Source organism: Aptenodytes forsteri, unplaced genomic scaffold (assembly GCF_000699145.1).
Source record: "Aptenodytes forsteri isolate BGI_AS27 unplaced genomic scaffold, ASM69914v1 Scaffold153, whole genome shotgun sequence".
In the NCBI taxonomy this organism is placed as follows: Eukaryota; Metazoa; Chordata; class Aves; order Sphenisciformes; family Spheniscidae; genus Aptenodytes; species Aptenodytes forsteri.
In genome coordinates this window covers 865,330-886,110 of record NW_008796178.1, presented here as the reverse complement: position 1 = coordinate 886,110, position 20,781 = coordinate 865,330, and the positions used below count along the sequence as shown (strand labels likewise).

The 20,781-nt window shown below is 42.3% G+C and overlaps 1 protein-coding gene across 1 annotated transcript in view; it reads right to left on the bottom strand.

The window, feature by feature from the left end:
- The window catches only part of RAB11FIP4 (RAB11 family interacting protein 4), a 131,096-nt gene that overhangs the window by 110,077 nt on the left and 238 nt on the right, over positions 1-20,781 (bottom strand). The gene's annotated exons all lie outside the window — the stretch shown is intronic.

Here is a 20,781-nt window from a genome sequence, read left to right as displayed (position 1 = left end):
CTGGGTGCTTAACAGTGGCTCTCCAGAGTATCACACTGCATGGCAGATTAATGCCCCATACTTACCCAAAACATTAAGACCAACATCCACAGGCAGCATCTGGACTGTCCAGTGCAAGCTATGTGCCCTGTATATGGGCTCAGCACTGATGTGGATTTTGCCCTTTACAGCTTTTGGAAATAAGACAGGGAAGCAGAGGCACAGGATATAGCAAACTCACGGCCTGTTTGGAGGAAATAATGAAGGGTGAATTCAATGTAAGAACCCAAGGAGAATGGAATATTCAGAGGGTCAGGTGGCAGCAATAAAACATCACACTTCGCATTACTATTGAACAGAACAATTTATCAGATACTCTCAGTAAATTGTAATACTGGTTCCACTTCCCCACCCCAGAAATAAACTTCTGTTACATACCAATTGCTGAGCAGATAGGTATCTACAGCCAGTGCAGCCCAGTGACAAAGCTACCATACATCAACTGCTCCTGGTCTTCAAAAGGACAAAATTTACACACTAGACAACGTCAAGATAAAGCACTCATTAAATAAAAGAGAAAGTCACTGCAAATTCTGCTTAGCATTTTTCACTTCACTTCATAAAGAGAATGGAACAAACTCAGGACCTGCCAAAAGAAGAAAGGAAATACGCCAAAGAAATCACCACCTAGCACATAGCATACAGCCAGCAAGTTCAAATTCTGACAGCAGAAAAAAGGCAGCAGCAAATCCTGTGCAAATAACTCACCTATAAAGATTTGGAATGAGGGAAAAGACTTTAAGCATAGGCCACTGAAGTTGAGCACAAACAGGGATCAGTGACACTAAAATCATGGAACTAATGTAAAATATTTACTCTCAGAAGTGGAAAAAAATGACACAGAGCTTTAAAAGTGCTGTACATTTCTAAAGCACTGGACTGCTGATGCAGCCTGAAACTGGTCGAGCAAGGGCAGACCATACCTGTCTGTCACTGTCCCTTAACCAGATGTTACTGCTCTTGCTCATCCATCAGAAGACCTGATCACACCAGTGCTCCCACCCTCCATTGCAGCCCAGAGAAGCATATTCGGATTTTTAAGTCTCGAAGTCTGTGGACAGCCAGTGAGCTGCCATGTGCACAGAAAAGCTCTTCCAGAAGTAATGTTAGTATGGCAGTTCATCAGCCTTCCACCCCTGGCACTGGAGTCCAAGCTCCATGTTTAGTAGGGTGTGTCTGGAGTTCACAAAAGATGGGAGAAAGCACTCTGGGCATACCTGGGAAGATGTTCTCTGGAGCTGCTCTCCTTTGGCTCTGCTAGCATAGCCAGAAAAGCAAGAGTATGAATGAAGTGAAGCTCTGGACCCACAGTTAAGGAGGAGGTAGACCAGGATGAGACCAAAACGATACTGATTACTAAAGGTTTCCAAACGATGGCTGACACACACTGCTTTTTCCTGCACAGGGCTGTGAGGCTGGAGCCAGCTGCTTAAGGACTTCTGCACAGCACAGCAGCTCTTGGCTGGGCTGGCATCCACCCCTTTGACTGTCTCCTGTGCACAAAAAGGGGGAAATTCCTGATCAGACAGAGAGCTTGGGCAGTTTTTCCACAACAACTGTTTATACCTGCATCTCTAAGAAGCAAGATAAAGAGACCTGTAAATATTTAAAACAGCATTTATTAATTACCACCTTGTTTCTTCTGTATAATTGTTACATAACTGCTTTGGGAATAGGGCTCCTCAGTTTTAAGCGTAAACTGGTACAGCCCCTTTTGCTCTAACAGAACCATTACAGACCCTATTCCAATCTCAGAGTGGCATCAATCAGAATTTCATTAAAGCTCAGACAGTTACACCAATGCTAGAGTAATGGAGAACAGAGTTAGACCCCTGAAGTGTCCTTCAATCTAACGGAATAAAAATCCTAAACAGAATTTGCTCATCTAATAACATAAATTTTTCCAGGTGGTTTTCCATGAGGTCACTAAAACCTCTCTTTTCTTTTATTCGTGTTCCCAGTGTTCTCAAGAGTGTCAGAGGACAGACAGGTTCTCCCTGTTGTTAGCTCTTTTATGCCAGTAAAAAAACAGAGTATGAAGCTTCTGGGATTTTCAGCAGTAAAGACCAAAGACAGTCAGTCTAAGATGAAACGTCTTTGCTTTTGTTTGAAATGATTAGTGAAATCTTACCACAAGGACAAAGACACTGAAAAGATTTAAACAAGTGCTTGGTTTGCATTTAAAAGTTTTAGTTCAGAGCTCACAGGCATTTTGGTCCAGGTTTGGCTGATCCCAGTTCAGACAAAATTATGACTCTTACATACAATCAGAATTGTATCTTCCCTTGCTGCCATAGACACATCTACTCTTTCTGTAAAGATCTGTCTACTCTTTCTGTAGACATGAGCTAGGAGTAAGTTTTTGTTCTTCCTGAGCAAGAAATTAAAGCAGGAACAAGAAAATCTGGGTTTAAGCAGTCGGTAGAGGTTACAAATCACAGCTGTCATTGGTAAGAGAAAGTGAACACTGCAGAAAGACATCTACAATAAATACAGTGGTCGCATGTGTGTTCAGCCACTGCTCATTAGTCTTTTGCATGTAATACTGCAGAGAAATCTGCTGATACCCTTTGAGACAGTCTTTCCATCCTTCTCCCTTCTGCGTTCTCTACAACTCACCCACTAGCATTTCTGCTGAGTGCCCTTTAACTGATTTGAAAGTGTCAGGACTGATTGTTTGCTCAGTCTGTCCCATAATTTTAAAATCCAAGTCAATTTTAAACATACTGAACAGACACCAGGAAAGGTACCTTATTCTCTTCCACTCTATCCCAATGATTCTGAGGCTTATTAATTTTCTTTGCACCTATTTTTAGCTCTGTATTAACCACCATGGCCCTTGGTAAAGGATGCTCTTCTAAATACATGGCTGATCCTCTTCCCCTCCTCTTCAAGGTACTTGTAGCAACTAAGTTAGGTTCTGATCTGGCCATCCTCTGTGGACACACGGAGCCCTCCTGAAGCCAATGGAGCTCCACAAAGGTGCAAAGCGATGCAAGGTTTTGCAATTTCATTGTTATTTCCATTTGTTTGAGGAAATTTCCTACTGGCCACCTCAGTAGACTAGTAGACTTTTCAAGCATTCAGAGGGGAGCCCATGCAGAACAAGCCAACACTCAGGTACATCTAAACTTCACCACCTGACTTACGTGTGCTGATGGACTAGATTGTGTCATACTCAGCCACATTCATACATGCTCAATCTTCCCATGGAAAGCAAACACGAACTTAACCCTGAACTGCAGTGGAGGATATGGTCTGACTCCACATAATGGTTGGAAACCAGGACAGTTTGCTCTCTTTGGCATGAGGAACATACTCATAAAGAGCAATAGGGAAGACGGTGCCAGATGACCACACCATCTTTTTCTAACATTACAAGTTGGTTTCCAGGCAATTGGTCAAGCTCTGTTCACGAACACTCAGACCAGACAGTGAAATGGAAAAGCAACTTTATGTCCACTTCAGCAACGTACGTTCAGTCTTTTTGTAACAGGACAAAATGAGATGCCATGTTTCAGGTTCCAGCTTCTGACAACACCCCATCTTTGATTTAGGAAGAAGATGGGAGGGAGAAAATGCATATAAGAAAAAGCTATTTAAAGACAGCAAGAGTCATGAGAATTACAGGTAATTTGGCCAGTTTCCTGCCAGATACAGATATGACACTTTCACATAACATGCTCTTGTGCTGACTAATGCATCACTGCAACAAACTGTCAAAATATGTTGACAGACCTTCACGTAGTGAATAGGAACCTGTTTATTTTATTGTTAATCCTCCTACTGTAATTCAGCTTGATGGAATTGCATATGTCCATTTGTTCTCAACGCACAGATTATCCAACACGCAGTAAGGCCCCAATTCAAAGATGCTGTCTAGATGGTGGAGGTGTTTTTTCAGGTCTGGATAAACAAAGCTGTTCACACTTTTGAACTCCAGGGTCTGAGCTCCCTCTGAAATCCCACAGAAGACGGGAACTTCACTAAGGGTTACGAACCTACACTAGCTAGGAAAGATTTAAGGGCAGAAAGGTGCATGACAACAGTCACTGGAAAGACTGCTGTCCCTGCAAGAAAGACAGAACATAAAACTGGGCCTCAAAGTAGGGCTATAGGTAGCAAAAGAAAAAGAAGAGACCGACAAAGGAATAGAAAACAGACAGGAGAGGAAACAAAACAGGAAGGAAAAGATCAGCAACGTTTAGCATGTGCTTCTCACCAAGTGTGTGAACAGTTGCACAGACACCAGTAAGATTGCTCAGTGTCTTAGGTGTCTGCCCTTAAAGTCTGCAAGACTTTACTACAAAAGTAGTACACGCAATCTGTATACTTGGGTGAGCCAGGAAAGAATTTCCTGCATATATTTTCCTTTTTCTCCGTTATTTTGATTAACCTGATTGCTCTTTACTGCAAAGAGCAGAGCTCTAGGGAAACCAGGAAGTTTCTATGAAGCTCATCTTAGGTGTGATGTATTCAAGCACCTTTTCTGCACCTGGGTTATTTTAAAAGGTCAAATATAATTGCAAACTGTAGATGGAGGGTACCTGTACCAAAAATCTTCTCTTACATATTCTATGGCATGGGTATGTGAGCTTCCTCACTGCTGTCTGTGATTAAGGTGGATCTCAGATCCTTAATAAAGCTATAAAGCAGTTTATTTATCCAAATAAAAAGATTATTTCTATCTTTCACTTGAATTCATTTAATTTATATATTTGAATGTTTTATGGCAAACAAGAGGAGTCAACGGCTTGAGTCACAGTGGCTAGCATTGGGCTGTTGGCAACTAGAGCCCCCAGTTTAATCAGAAATTACTGCCAAGGAACAGACAGTGTTTGTTTCCAGACCAAGTAGGTTGTCAGAATATTTTGTGTTATCATTTAGTCTGACAGCATTATCTCAAAGTGTTGACTCAGACCTGCCTTGAAGATATACTTTGGAACATCTTGATCAGCAAGCTAATTTCCTTCCCAGCTCTGCTCTGCTATTCAGAATCTCACCTTGCAGGAATGCTGAGCAGTCTAGCCCCAATTCAGCACAACTGCAGATCGTGTGCTTCAAAGGAAGAAGCATAATCTCAGGGTGTTCCTACCTATTCCCAACTGCCCAACAGGACAGTTTTCTGAAACAGGCCACAAATAGTCCTGTTGAAGTCAGGGCTACTCATGCACACAGCCAAGCATGCGCTTAAGTACCAGTTCAAAATTTTGCAGGTTCAAATCCCCTGTCTGTCAAGACAAGTTTCTGGTTCTCTATTTTCTGTTTCCTAGCCTTATTCCCTTAGAGCTATCTCTTGAAGATGTAGCCCTTAGCTCATCAGGAATATTATGCTATAGCTTGGGAAGACTGATTTCATAATATCTCAGCATTCCCAACAGGTGTCTAGCCTAGCCTTAAATATCTTAAAAATTTTACAACTACTCTCAGCAGTTTCTTCCGCTGCTTAGCTCTCCTTACAGATAATAAAATAAAAAATAATCAAACAATATTTTTTCCTTTTGGAAAAAATCCTCTGGCAGTGAATGGAAATGATAGATTTCTACTCTGCTTGTAGAATTTAATAATGAAATGTACTTTTGCTGTGGAATTCTATGGCACAGTTAAAACCTTAGAAAGCTGTCAATTTTTTATATCCCTTGTGTTTTCAGATTAATTTCTAAAGAATCATGTTAAAATGGATGCCCCTAATCATACGGGACTTCTTGAGGGGAAAAAAATAAAGCTTAAGATCAGCAAATCACTGCTGTATGCATTCATCTTGAAACTTTTATTCCCGTTCAACAGAAACCATCAATGCTTTTATCTTCATACACCTAGTTCCTACTAACATCACTGGGATCTGAGCACATACCTAAGCACTTGGCACAACTGAAGCCTATGTTTTTTCCTCTCATTCATTGCCTTTATCAACGGTATAAATTCTACCACAGGTATCAGGCTATCCATCAGTGTCTGACTATACTTACGCAGAGGAGGAGCAGTTGTGCAGGCTGTACGTGACCTCCTTGCAACAATGCTGCTGTTAAAGAGATCTTCCCCTGCCTTTTAGAAACCTAACACCTTTTTTTTTTTTTGCTTTTCTTTGTATTGACAGATTTTCAGCACAAGTAATGGAGCTTCTTATCAAGATTGTCAGCATCACAAACTCTGGAACTGCAGCACTGCAGTATCAGAGCCTACAGGGCTGGGGTGAGTAATTGCTCCCAGATTCTTCTGCAAGTCACTGAGAGATTTCAAATCCCCTTCTCTGACACCTGTGCAACTCCATTTGATGTCTACAAATAGTGCTAAGAGGACAACACACTCTGAGTGTTAATACAGCACGATAAAACCTGTCTTCTAGAGCCACCAGTTAGTGTATCGCACTGTTGCATTCCTATTAGCAACAGCAAAGAGAAAAAAAAGAGGGAGCAGAGCAGCACTGCTATCTACCACTCCAAGACGCTCTTTTGTAACAAGACTTGCTGAGTAAGAGCCAAGGCTGTAGGAATCTAAGCCTTCAGTTTAGATCTCCTACCATGTGGCAGACCCGGAATATTCATTACCTATTAAAAGCTTTGAAAGTGTAAATTTATCCCACAATCAAGCGAACTGATTTATTCACACAGCTGAGTCACGCTCATTTACAGCCTGTGACCTAAATCTATTAATCCGCCCCCCCCTCCCCCCAAAAAAAGTCTTTTTTATTTTGGTAATATTAGTTGAACAAAGGTGAATATTTCAAAATTGTGTGCGGCATTTCTTTCAAGCAGTGGCTGACACACAACTCAGCACTGTGCTAAGCCTGCCTTCCTTGCTGGTCCCAAGAAGTGGTGCAGATATTGCTTATGTTATCTGGCATGTAGTGACCCACTTAACAAAGACTTCATAAAATCTTCATGGGAATCACATCAGCTCTTTAATAAAAGTCTCTGAAGTGCCAAGCAGCAAATATGATGGAAACCTCACCTAAAGGGAACAGTAACTCCCTCATTAATAACAGAAAGCACAATAGCCAGTTCCAACAGTGGGGAAAATTGTTCTGTTGAGAGCAATGTGTTACTGGGTCTAGCATCTCCTGAGTCTTTTCCTAGGGCCAAGGTAAAATTTTGATAAGCCTCTGCTGTACTTGGGAAATAAAATCACATTTTCAAAAATGACTGGAGCTTTTTGGAGTCACTGACTTTCAGCAGAATTAGAGAAGCATCAAATACAGTTTGGGGGTTTACATTTAAAATGCCATCAGAATTTAATCTTCTGATAGCTTCTCCTTTCCTCCCCATCTCATAGCCTATGACATTCCCTGAGTTCATCGCTGATATCATAAATAGCCCCATGAGCTCCTGAAGGAAGTATGAGTTTTTGAAAGGTTAGTTAAAGTTCAGCCCTGTGCTGAAATTGCCATCACGATCTAATTACAGTGTGCACTGAGCACACACTTTGGGTCTTAAAATCAATTTCCATTCCAGACTGGCAGTTTGCTCCTAGAAATCAGTTCTTGCATGTAGGTATTAAGATATACACACATACATATTCAAATAATGTAAACACTGATACCCTGTTTCACAGCTTTGTGCGTTTCACCTGTATTTCCTTTGTATTCATTCACCGCTGTCCATCTGTTTGCAATCTATCCATTTGAAGAGAACATCCTTCTTCCCCCTTCCCATTGGGATCCTTCTGCCCAATTCATTTAGAGAAACCACAGGTTGGTGTTGATCACGGCACACAAACAGCATTGTTGACAGCAGGTTCACCAAAATTAAGCAGGCATGATGACTAACAAACTGATTGTAAAATGGGTAAGTTTCTATCAATAGCAAGAGTGGGAGAGAAAATAAAGAAAAAAAGAGAAATGAAAGTTGAAATGGTATTTGGTTAATTAGAGAAATACCTTCTGTGACTGACACACCTGCTATTCAGTGAATGACACAAGCTCCTAAAACACCGTGAGCTTTGAAGTAGTTATACAGTGTGAAAAAGGGAAGAAAGGTACCAGTGTACCAGTTCAATGAGGTCAGGTCACACAGGCACCTTCAAAGGACTCTGAGAACACCCTTCTGGAGTCTCACTTCTTCATACAAAATCCCCAAAATAAAAGGCCAGTTCTACATCTTTGTCCCTGCAGAAGGTGCTCCAGAGGATGCTCTGCTTGGTGTCCTTGTGGGCTCAGGAACCATCTCTGGTGAAGCCAACAACAGTGAATGCAAGTGTCCCTTCAGCCACCCTGTGCCATGCAGAAGTATGGAAGATGAACCTGATTCTCGTATCTCATCACAGAACAAAGTAAAAGAAAGGGGGGGGGAATCAGACCCAATGTTTCACAGCTGTTATCCATGGCAAGCCTTCCTCCTGTAAAAAAGGTATCTGAAATGTGTCTCTTCACACTTCTTCCCCAAAATAGAGACACTAGCAATTTCTTGCTATGAGAGGAGAGTCTACACTCCTACTCTCTTCACCCTGTACTGTAAATCCAGGGAATCAGTGCTACAGAATAGTGCAACATCTACAAAACGCAAGCAATAGCAAGCACAGAATTAGGAGAAGTGCCATTGAACAGAACGTATTGCTAAAGAGCTGCTGCAGCAGCCAATTGCAATAAACCCAAAGGTAATTTATAGCCACATTATTCCACCAACTCAATCAAGCAAGCTTTTCACCTGAAATGTTGTGTAAATCATTCGTGTCTATAACCACTTAGACCAACTCCTCCAAAGCTCCATTCCCTTCCAAACAGGGAGGGGATTACAGCTAATTTGCTGTAATGCAGCTAGAGCTAACTGACCACCATCATTTAAACAGGAGCCACCCACCAACAAGCACAAGCAATGACCAGCCCAAAACTGAAGCTGTCCCTGAAGAAGGAAGGAATAAACTGGGAGAATAACATAGTGAGGCCAGAACATCATGCATTACTTCAAATAGCCTCCAGCAAAAAACAGCACCCAGACAGAGCTGTGATGCTGTGGAATGACAGTGGTGATTACAGTCCGTTCATGATGTGTCTCTTGAGGCATCGTTGATTCTCATGCATTAAATATCGCTGCTGCATGGCGCCCTCCTCCTCCTCCTCACACCATTCTGTGGCCCCAGGCAGCAGCCTGATAGCAGCAATTTGGCCCAGCATGTGCCAATGCACAGAATATTCAGTGCCCACACCAAAGGAACAGCTGATACAGAAGACCACCAACCTCTACCAGCTGCTCCACCCGCTCAGGGAGCGGCGTGGTTCATTCACGCCGAGCACAAGCCAGAAGTACCAAGAGGATGCTTCCACACACCAGGATTGTCAAGTTTCTGAAAATGTATTTGGAATGCCATGGGGGAAGGAAAACTGTTGCTGGGAAAAGAAATGTAGTTCACAACACTCATACCAGGTTTACAAGAAAAATACAGTAAGAGAAATCACATGGACCTACGTACAAAGAAAAAGCAATCTGTGTCTTGTACTCTTGGCAAAATGAAAGTAGTTTGTGAATATTTTACCTTTTCCTGAGGTTACCTGGGTGACTACCTAAATCAAGAAACAAATGATCTGCATCTGCCAGCATTCACACGAGGACAGTAACTTGACCTATGCCAAACTCACTGTACATAGCAAACTATCTTTTTGTCCATTGGAAAGACATCATGAGCTTGGTTAAAGCCAAAGCTTCCAATCCATCTGACATATCCAGAAATCCTCTAGATTACCAGTACAGTCATCTGACAAGGTGACTGCTAGGACAGTTGTGAGGTGGTAGATTATTGATAAAGATAGTAATGTCACCCCCAAAATAGCACTGGCAGTTACAGATGTATTCACCTCCAAATTTAGACTTTCCCAAATGATAGCTGTCAACAGCAGAATGTTCAAACCAATTTCATTCTCTAAACAAGACATGTTGGACTGTCTGATTGGGAGCAAATATCACAGCACTTTCCAGTAAATGCATCCAACTGTGCAGAAGAGCTTGCATTTGGCTAAAGGCACACAATTCCCAGGTGAGAAGGCAAGATGCAGTTTTCCTCAGTGGAAACTTCCATGCCTTGTAATTGCTCAGTAAGAGCAGCAAACCTGACATTATCAAAGCTCCTTTGAAGATGTGTCCCAAAACACTCCTCAATTCTTTATTTTCAAACAATCCCAAAGAGAACTGAGGAATGAAACATACAATTCACTCTTCACACTGGAGGCTAAAATTCACAAGTTTCACCAATGTCTGGCTGCAGTAAATGAAGTCAGACTTCATTTGCTCAAAGCCAGGGAATGATCAGGCAACTGTGACCGCAAGCTGTGAAAACCAATAGGCAAAGAAACAAGTACTCATGAGCCAAAATCCTATGTTCTCTTGTACCACCCTTTAAAGCTGTTCTGCTTCCTGCACAAACTCACCGATTTTCTTTTCCTAAAGTTTACATTCTTCTAGTCTCTTACACAGCTTGGCATTATCCATGGTTTTGCTTTACCTATTGCTTTATTTTCCCCACAGCTCTGGAAGACTGCAAGCTGAACATACCTCCAATTAGGCAGAGGAGAGATGTACCTAATAGCATATTTTCCTCTTCCTCCTACATCCACAAAGTCTCTGCACTTGCTCGATACATAGCTTGCTAAATAATTGGTTTTTCAGCTTTCTCACCAAGTAAAGGAAATCAAACCCATTTTTTTTCTTTTTCCTGTTTCTCAGAAGAAAACAGAAAAAATGCTTTGTGTTGGGCAAAATCTTACGTTTTGGAGCATTTTCACTTGTTGTTTGCCAAATATTTCAATTTCAATTTTGTCAATAAAAACCTAGCTTCAAATGGAAACAATCAAGATATACTTAAAAAAAAAACCCAAAAGGTGAAGTTAATTACATTCCTACTTTTTTAAGGCAAAAATAATTTGCCAAACTCATCTGAAATTTTAGGAATTTTTTTTTTTTTTCCACTCTTCACACACAAACCAGACTTGGGGTCTATACGTTACTTGCCAAAAGAAGAAAGTAAGGAAACATCAGCTTCAGCTGAGACACTGTTATATTGTTCTGTATTGCTGAGATGCTGACACACTCCAAATGAGCCAACACTTTGAGCTTCTCAGCACTGAATAAACACATAATTAATTGTCCACATCCTACCATAACAATTTTATGTTGTCAACAGATATGTCTGTTGTCAGATATGCCTGACAACAGGAAGGAACACACAGGTTTGAAGTGAGTTGCTAACCTCTATCGAGTATGCCTGTGGCAGAGTTAGGATACTCTGATTTGGAACAGCTTAGTCTACAATTCTTTTTCATTATGAAAATGGATTACCTGATGGAAAAAATCCCGAAGATACCCATTCAGAAAAGGAGAAACACTATTCAACATTGCAGTTCTTTTTAGACCAAGACAAGCACACTGCTTCAGAGCACTCTCATCAATGCGTTATCTTTAGCCCTCCCAGCATCACTAGGTTCCCCCAATAAAATCAGTAGGCCAGTATAGTAGTTCTTTGGCACTGTTTTTCCCCGAGATTCCCCTCTAACAACAAATATAAAACACTTTTCTTTCTGTTCTACAAAGCTATCCAAGCTGCTGACTCTGCTAACAAACATGAATTTACTGCATCATAAAAACATCTGTATTTACTCAAAGTTGCTGTGCATACACCTGAAGAACAGGATCCAATTGTTATTGCACACGTGCCTCAGACTAAATCCCCAAATCAATGCCCTTGCTCTGTACGGTGCTTCAATCAGCCTCTGAAGTTGAGGGTCCTATCTTAAAGTTGCTGCTCAGGGCTGTCCCCCCACTCACTGAGCACAGCTCTCCTGTGGACAGAATCAGTCTATTGAATTAGCACTCTTCACCCAGGCACAACTGGACCTGGTGGTGCATGGATCCAGAAGAAAGCACAAGGTTATATAGCAATTGTTATGGAGGATGCATAAAGCCTGAAATAGTGCTGTATAAAAATTACACTCCCATGAAATACATTTTTATATGATACAAGACGGCCTTGCTCCCATTCCAACACACCTGCTCTCATGACCCTCACAGTTCAAACAGGCTGGCCCAGCAGCCAACACGAGGCCACCCCAGCTTGACAAGGCTGTCAGCTAGCTCATGGCCACATTACATGCCCAGATGCATCACTGAACACAACAGCTGCCATGCTGGCCAACCAACCCAGCAAGTGAACCAGGGCCCTCAAGAGCAAAATGTTCTTAAAAACTGAATGAAAGCAGCCACAACACCTAGACAGGGTGACTACAGGCTCCCATCTTCTCCAAGCTGGATGCAAAGGGGGTCTGTTCTATACCACTGACCACAAGCTAGTGCTTGGTCTGTTGCATGATGAACATCAAAACCAAATAAAGAACCAGCAAAAGAAACAACAACAGAGCTAGTCTTTACTGCAAGGCTGCAAATCCTACAGTCAATCCTCATTCCCTTACAGCATACAACAGTCACACTGCTGAATGCAATGGGTGTGGGATTCCTTGGGTCAAAATGCCAAACCTGCTCTCACTGATGCTGCTTGTAGTCCCAGTGAGTAAGGACAGCAGAATCTCTCTCTTACTACATCCTTTTTCCTTTCATTAGCACTCCCCATCCCTAGAAGCATGCAGCCTTCCACAGCTGCCTTTAATCCTCTTCCGAGCAGCCTCTGTTGTATTTTGACACACCACCGCACCAATCCAGCACAGAAGAGACTCCTGCAACAAAATTCTTCTAATGAGGGCCCCACAGCTTTCTACTGTTCCCAGTAGCTAACAACACTGAGAAAGGTGGCCTTGGCACCATTACTGGAGGATTCTCTACTACTTTATGGTGACAGAATATAGTATCGCACAGGGACAAAAGAGTAAGTACCAACAATTACAAATTGTCTCTGTGTTGACATCTCTGTGGCATTTCACTTTCTGAATTGCTATTAGCTACTGTATCCTAACATATACATCATATGGTTTAATTGGGTAAAATATGTTCAACTGATCGTATAGTCACTTGCTACAAAAACAGTGAAATCACCAATATTTTGGGACAGTTTCTCAAATCTATTAATACCATGCAAACATATGGACAAAGCTGTTTGTATCTGCACATTTGTTTGGGGTTTTTTATCATAACAACAGAAGTGTCATCGGAAAAGAATATCATCCCATGTTCCTAAAGCCATCTGGATCCCACTGGGGAAGGTCAGTTCATCAGGAGGTGATGGAACAACACCAGAATGTCTTCACTGGCCCAGTGCAAATCTTCACAATAAACCAGGCACTGAGGATGCCCAGAATGACCCACACATAGGGAAAAATGTGAAGCATGCTTTATCAGCAAATTTGCAGCTGGTGTACCAGAAATGTGACCCAGTTTGGAACATCACAAAACACTGCCACAGGCTGAAGATCCCCTATAGAAAAGGGCTCCTTGCAAGCTTCCTATCCAAGGACTGCTTGCAGGAGTGCTGCACCATGACCCTGCTTCCCGGTAGGAGGCCAGTGTGACAGAGCCTGCTGTGGGGCAGCAGAGAACGGCTCTGTTCTCCAAAGAGCAGCCCTGAACCGAGAGGGAAAAGAAGTAGTTTGACAATGCAGGTGTATGTGTGATGTTATGGAACACCTGAGAAGACATGCATTGAAACGTAGATAATTTTAAAACTGACACCACTCTAGAGGAAGAAATTGGTTTGCTTGACACCCCTCATTCCACCAGGCTAACAGCCTCTTCATTCCAGAACAGACAATTCCAGTACCTTTCCTTCTAATTTCAGGAAACCTAACAGAGGAAGTCTCTACCATTTCTAAGCTTTTCACTTGACCCCCTAAAACCATAGCACTGTACCCAAACTAAATTGTCAAAGCAGCTTTAAAATCTGAAGAGTACATTGTAATTTTTCCAGGTCTGTGCCCTGTGCATTGATCCTGTCTCCCTTGCAGTATTTTGACCCCACATTTCACTCCTGTCACTCACTCTGGGGCCAAACATACTGCAGAACTGAACTGGATGCAAGGCTTAGGAAGGAGACCTACTATTTTTGGTTTTTAACTGCACACAATATGTGAAAACAGCATTCATAGTTATATAAAAACACTTGCATTCTCTCCAAGTGAGGCCCTTCAATTATATCTTGAATAAAAAGGAACTCAGATGCATCATACAGTGCTTTGTTTACACTCACACTGCTGTTGTAAAACCATGTTATAGTACTAGCGATTGTGTCTGACGCTCTCTTTTATCATTCATGTACTTAATCACACCCTGCACTGAGTTAACTACGTTCAGTGCACTGATAGGTATTTGTTCAGCAGCCTATGTAAGTATGTAGGTCTGAGATCACGTGTGTCTCCCAAAATACTGCATATTTTAAGAACTGTTAGAACTTCATCTCTAGCTCTTGAGCAGACAGTCTAATTCAAAAATCAGATCAGGGATTTTAAAATGTTTGTGAATATTAGGATTAAAATCAGATAAAATTAATAGGAAACGATATTGTCGACTACACAGAATAAAAACAATCACATTTACTTATCTAAACATTATAAGGCAATTGATTCTTTTCCACTTTGTTGCTATAAAAGCACTGCTGCCAAGCATGAGTCAATTATGATAAATTGTAGGTAACAATGCAATTTAGAAACCAAGAAAATTTCTGTATTGGGGATCACCCCCACAAATACTATATGGCAGTGGCTTGTTTCCCCTCCAAGACTTTGCTGCTCCCTTGCAGCAATTTTGTATAAGTCACTTTTCAAAGCTTAATCATATTAAAGGAATAAAATCAGTATGTGCTAGAAATCTGAAATCCTCCCTAGGATTTGCAAAAGCAAATTTCTGGAGAACATGCAGACATGTCACAGACAAAGAATACCAATTTCACAACTTAACAGCATGGATTAAATCAGGCATGGAGAGGGGGGGAAGAGGGAGAAAAATTTACATAGAAAATATCTGGTCTTGCTAGGCAGCTGAATGTTTTAACTTCATCAGTACATACGCTACCTTCCATACTGTACACAAAAGACGCAGTACTGTCTTCTATGCTTGATCCATATGCTAACTTTTTTCTTTACTTTTGCATTTAATGATAAGACAACACAGTATCTGTATTAAATGCAAACACTGAGGTAGTTATAAAACATAGTCATTTAAATATCAAGAATTGCTATCAAAATTGTTTGCCTTTCCTTTAGGCATTAAGAACTTACTATTTCAGATCACTGACTTGTATTGCAAAACACAGCAACAATCAATTCTTAACTATATATATAACCCCCTCAGAGCTCCTACCTTTGAAATGCAAACATGTTACATAACGAATTAAACTCATGAGTGCACAGCAGACCTAGAGCTTCTCTCTTCATAACAGTGCTTCAGAAAAATGTTTCATTAACAGCAAGTTCTAAGCTTGCTTTATGTCAGCTGTTTAGAAACACATGCTTAGTTTCAGGATATACCAAAAGGCTATTTTAAACATATTCACTGCTAGTTTGTATTTAATTAGGAAGGCTACAGTGACTGTACCTTGACTAATCCATAAACTAAGTACCCCACTGTGCCATTTCAGAACTGCATTTTTTCCAAGTCACTGTAAATGATATGAAATATCTGGATCATTAGCAAATATAGTTTTGAGAAGTCTAAATGTGTGCTAGCCTTGCTGTTACCTAGAGAACACTATCACATAGGAGTGCTCTTTGCATCCTCGTTACATCTAGGCAAATATTTTATTTTTTCTTTCAGTAATTATTTCCAGGACAAGCAGAGAAGAAATAAGTCATAACTCTTTTCTGCCTCCATTATGAGAATGGCAGTACTGCTTGGTAACACCCTAATACTTTTCTTTCAACGTCTCGGTGCCAAAGTCTCTTTTTCTCATGGCTGCAGGTAAGTCCAGAGCACACTGCACATTATCAAGAAGGTGTGAACTAGTCTCTGTCATCATGCACACCGATGTAAATTTGCAGTGATTCCATTAATTTCTGGGTGCAACTCTGAACTGCAACACTACAGCTAGGAGCCTGAAATTCACTCAGACCATTCAGAAAGACTCCATGTTGTCATACAGTGAAATTACACTCCTGCTTTTTACAGGACAAGCTAGTTATGGAGTGGTTACAACAGAAGGGCTGTGTTTAGAGCATGACTTAATCAGGTGTCCCTGGGAGACGTCTGAGAGCAAGTCAAAATGGAGCATCAGGACTGTCATTAAACTTAGCCAGCAGCCACAATCTACTACCTGGGCAGCACTTGAGGTTGATGCCTTTAATTTCAGCCCAGAATGGGGATGAATGGAAGCAACTGAAATTAGCAACAAACAACTCCCTATTTCGATAGTTCCTTTTGGCCAGAAAGTTTCATTTGTTCACATGAAATATCTGAACTTGTTTTCAGCTACTTCTGTTCTACACCACTAGTAAACCATTGACTTCAAGTGAATTACTGTCCACTCACAAGAATAATTGATATTGGCCTATAGAATTTATTAGCTGCTCAAGTTCCCTCTCAGGTGTGACACTGCTTCAAGTTGATGAGCATCTGTTGATCTTAACCATGACAAAGATTACTGTCAAAGCACCTGTATGGTTTGCACACCTCCAAAAGATGATTACATATCTCAAAAAGAAGTTGTCAACATGTTCAGTGTGTTTCACTTGTTGCTGAAAACTGAATGTAGAGTTTAAATAGAATCTGGCATAATGAAACATCAACTGGCACTATCCTGAAATACACATTCGCACAATCCACTGCCAGAACTGGGGCTTGCTGAACACGTCACTCACAACGCTCCTAGACACTCGGCTGCTAGTGCAACTATCTTCCCAGTGAAAGGGAACCAGATGGCGAGCGACTCTTGGCATTTTTCAGTGTTATGTGAAGTTTTTCTTCAGCTAGTGAGTACATGCCATCCAGTCAAGTCGCTTTGGAAACAGCCCTTCACATCTTTCTTCAGATTTCTCCACAAACGGCAAACAGAACATTCCACAGGAAAGCAAGGCCCAAGCCTGCTGTTTTTAAGCACTGAACCAAAAGCCTCAGCAAGGAGTTTCTGTTGTCAGTGGAGATAAAGAAGCACCTCTGAAGGATTTATTTCATCCTTGGGTCCTGTTACACCCTCTCAGAGTTCAATTGCTCATCAGTGACCATGGAGGAAGATTAAGTCCCATAACTTAACATTTAACAACTCAGTTAAATGTCTACAGTCAGATGGGACGAACAGAGGCCAAAATGGCAAACTGCTTAAAAACATAAGTTCCACAAATATTTGTACAGGCAAGCAGTGCTTGACAGCTAGCCTGGTCTGCTGTTAATTCAGGCACCATAGCAGGAATTTAGACACATGATTGTGCTCCTGGCTCTGCCAAATTAACATGGCCAAGTCATTTCTTCCTCTAGTTGAACCACATGCCTTGTAGGGCAAAGCAAAAATTTGCAAGCAAACTTGCTAGAAGTGCTTCCACAGCCAAAACACCTTACCTAAACAGCTGCTCTGAGGCAATCGCTATTCTGCTGCAGTAGACTCTCAATGACTGCGTGGCAAGAAGAGGATTTCAGTGTGCATGGGAAAGGCAGAAGGGAATGGGGTACAGTAGTGATAGCGCAGTCTTAAAGAAGAAAAGCATCAAGCCATTAGAAGCAGAGGCCTCAAAAGCCCACTAAAAGTAAAATAGTAAAAAAGTTAATCAGAAATGTTAAAGTTTATTATTTTGACTGAGCAGGTAAGGACTGCTTTGGTTGAACAGAAAGCTGCTGCCTTGCCGCAACGTTTTGCCTTGGGGCAGTTTTCAGAGAATTGTTATCTTTCAGGAATGATAAATTTCAGCATGTTGACTACACACACAGACACACAAAGAAGAAAGAAAAAGGAAATGGAATGAAAAAGAAAAAACAGAAAAGGCTAAATGCCCTACACAGTCCAAGCCACAAGCCCTACTGAAGTCGGTATTAAGAATTTATAGACTCCAAACTTTGGATGGCGGTAGCTCCGAGGGCGTAGAGAAGAGGTGGAAAGCTGTGTGTATCAGGTTGCAACAACTGAAGGGACAGATACTCTCTCATTTCATAAACATGACCCAGGGCTACTGTTGGTAAGAGTCAGAATTATTCAGGCCACAATGCTACAAAATAGGATCCTTCTGTGGTCAAATGAATTACGTAAACAGAAGGAGCAAATAACTTACACATGAGAGCAAATCAATCTTTCACTGATACCAATGGAAAGATTTCTTTTGAACGTAAAGGGAGCTGAAGTGGATCAGGCCCAAGAAGTGTAGCATGTTCAAATTAATTTTCAATGCCAGTAAATATGTTCTAATGTGTTAAAGGGAACTGCTCTCTAGCAGTGTCTCCTCAGTTTAATTTCATGAGATGCATTCCCGCACAGAGCTTATTAGATTCCTGCAGATGCAAGGTTGAAAGCACTGTGCTGTATGGGAGAATAGATTCTCACCGTCTCCAAACATCAACTGTGATTCATCACACATAAAGTTCATTTTTAACAAGACTTAAAACCAGACTAGCTCACCTACAGTAGTTGTTCTACAGTAAATCTGCACTTGGAAAATTGATTCTGTATTTCCCTAGCAAGCCTCTTCTGGTGATTTACAAATCCCATTTACCCAGCTGACACGTGCTCCTTTGAAGTCAAGGGACTGCTAGCCAATGACTACAATAGACACAGGGAAGCAAACCAGAACAAGTTATATTATAACCCTGATAGATATATAGATAAGACTTCTCTGTCCCAGTTTTGCAAATATCTTGTTCGAACGCTGCCAGTTACAACTGAACAAAATACAAAGGATGCATTTCTCATCACTGGTAATCTCTCCCGTGCCTGCCCAGTAAGCCAGCCCATCCTGAAACCTAGATACTACCACTGACAACTAGTACTTTTCTACTGCCATCGTTGTTGAGATTTCCAGTTTTCTCTTCCTTTCCATTCCATTTAAATATTTTCCAACTAATATACTCCAATTCACTCTAAGCTTATGAGATCACCACCTGAATCCTCCTTTACACCTTACAGAACCTGCTCCCCTCTCACAACCTTAGAGATTTCTAAGACCAAAAAGGATTGTTATCATCATCAATGCCATCCTGCTGCGAAACAGCCGGTGGAATTTGACCAGTCTTCCTCAGTGCTGCAAGAGAAAGCCACTGATCTACCTCCAAATAAATGCAGCAGTGCAAAGAGCAATTCTGATGCAGTGTATCTGGCATAAGGATTTAAAAATGCTTGTACTAGTTTACATAAAATTGTACAACTTACCAAGAGACAAAACCAGAAATCAATAAAGCTCTCTACTATTACTCATTTCTCCTCCTTATTTTGCTGGTTAAAACAAGAAACTCCAGCTTCTCATTAAGAAAATGTTTAACAGACCTGTGACTATCTGCAAGCAATAAGCCTTCTGTCTCCTGGTCTTCTGATTTCATTCACAAGCTGTGTTTCATTACCAGCGGTAAGCCAAAAATAAATAATTTGCTCCAACAATTACTGTGAATTCACTCTGGTTTTGCTGCCTCTTTGGCATCTCTTTATACACTACCGTTTTATTGGCTCCTCATGTTAATTTGTTTTATTGTACTTTAAAAGGTTGGCTGATAGTGGTTTTCTGAGTCCTATCCTAGTCCAAATTCCACTCCCCCTCCCTGGCACCCAAAACTGCTGGGGCATATTGTGAAGCATCAAAGAGTTCAGTGCAATATCCTGAGAGTTCTAGGGAAAGCAAGCGTTTCTTGCTGGTTAATTTCGTTGGAGCTGCAGCCCTTGATTGAATCACTTAAGGGAACTGTTTCAAACCAAACGCATATCATTACCATCATAGACACTGACCTGAATCCCACTGTCATTTACAGATATCACAGATTTACAGTGGTCCCACTGACGCAACGGCTCCACCAAGACCAGTGGCATGACTCCAGGTTTACGCTGTGTCACTGAAGGGCTGGATGGGGTCCTCGCTTCCAACCGATCACCTGGAGGTTTTAGGGTGCACCTGGGCTGGTGCTTCCCGAGCTTTAAGCTTTACAGTGGTCCCACTGACGCAACGGCTCCACCAAGACCAGTGGCAAGGTTTACGCTGTGTCACTGAAGGGCTGGATGGGGTCCTCGCTTCCAACCGATCACCTGGAGGTTTTAGGGTACCTGGGCTGTGGTGCTTCCCTGACTGTTCAGACTTCCGCACTCCCCCGGCCTGCGGGCAGGCCGGCAGTGCCAGCACCGCACTGATGGCAGCCCCGGCCGGCGCCCGACTGCAGCTCCCTCAGCCCGGGGCTTTGCTCCCAGTACCCCACGGAGCCTGGTACCCCGGTGAGGACACAGCTCAGCCACGGCAGAGAAAACCCGCGTTGTCACCAGAATAAATACACCTCCCCGAAAGGCACAGCGACCCCCAAGCACTCTCGGCACTGGGACGGCCCTAGGGAGAGGGACCGGTCCCTCCACCCCAGGGGACCGGGAGCCAGGTCAGCCCAGGGAGTCTGAGCCGCCCTGAGGGAAGGGGGAAGGCTCCGGGACCCCCTGAGGGAAGGAGGGAACCGAGCTGTCTTTGGGGAGGACTCTGCGGTAAAGGGGGAGGGCGGCTGGGTGGCCCTGAGGGAAGGGGGCTCCAGGCCGCCATGGGAGAGGCTCTGGGACCCCCTGAGGGTCGGGGGGGAGTCCGAGCCGCCCTGAGGGGAGAGGGTCTAGGCCGCCCTGAGGTGCGGAGTCGGGGGCTCCCTGAGGGACGGGGGGAATCCGGGCCGCGATAAGGGAAGGTGGGTGACGGGGTGGGGCCGGGTGGTCCTGGCGGGGTCTTGCCAG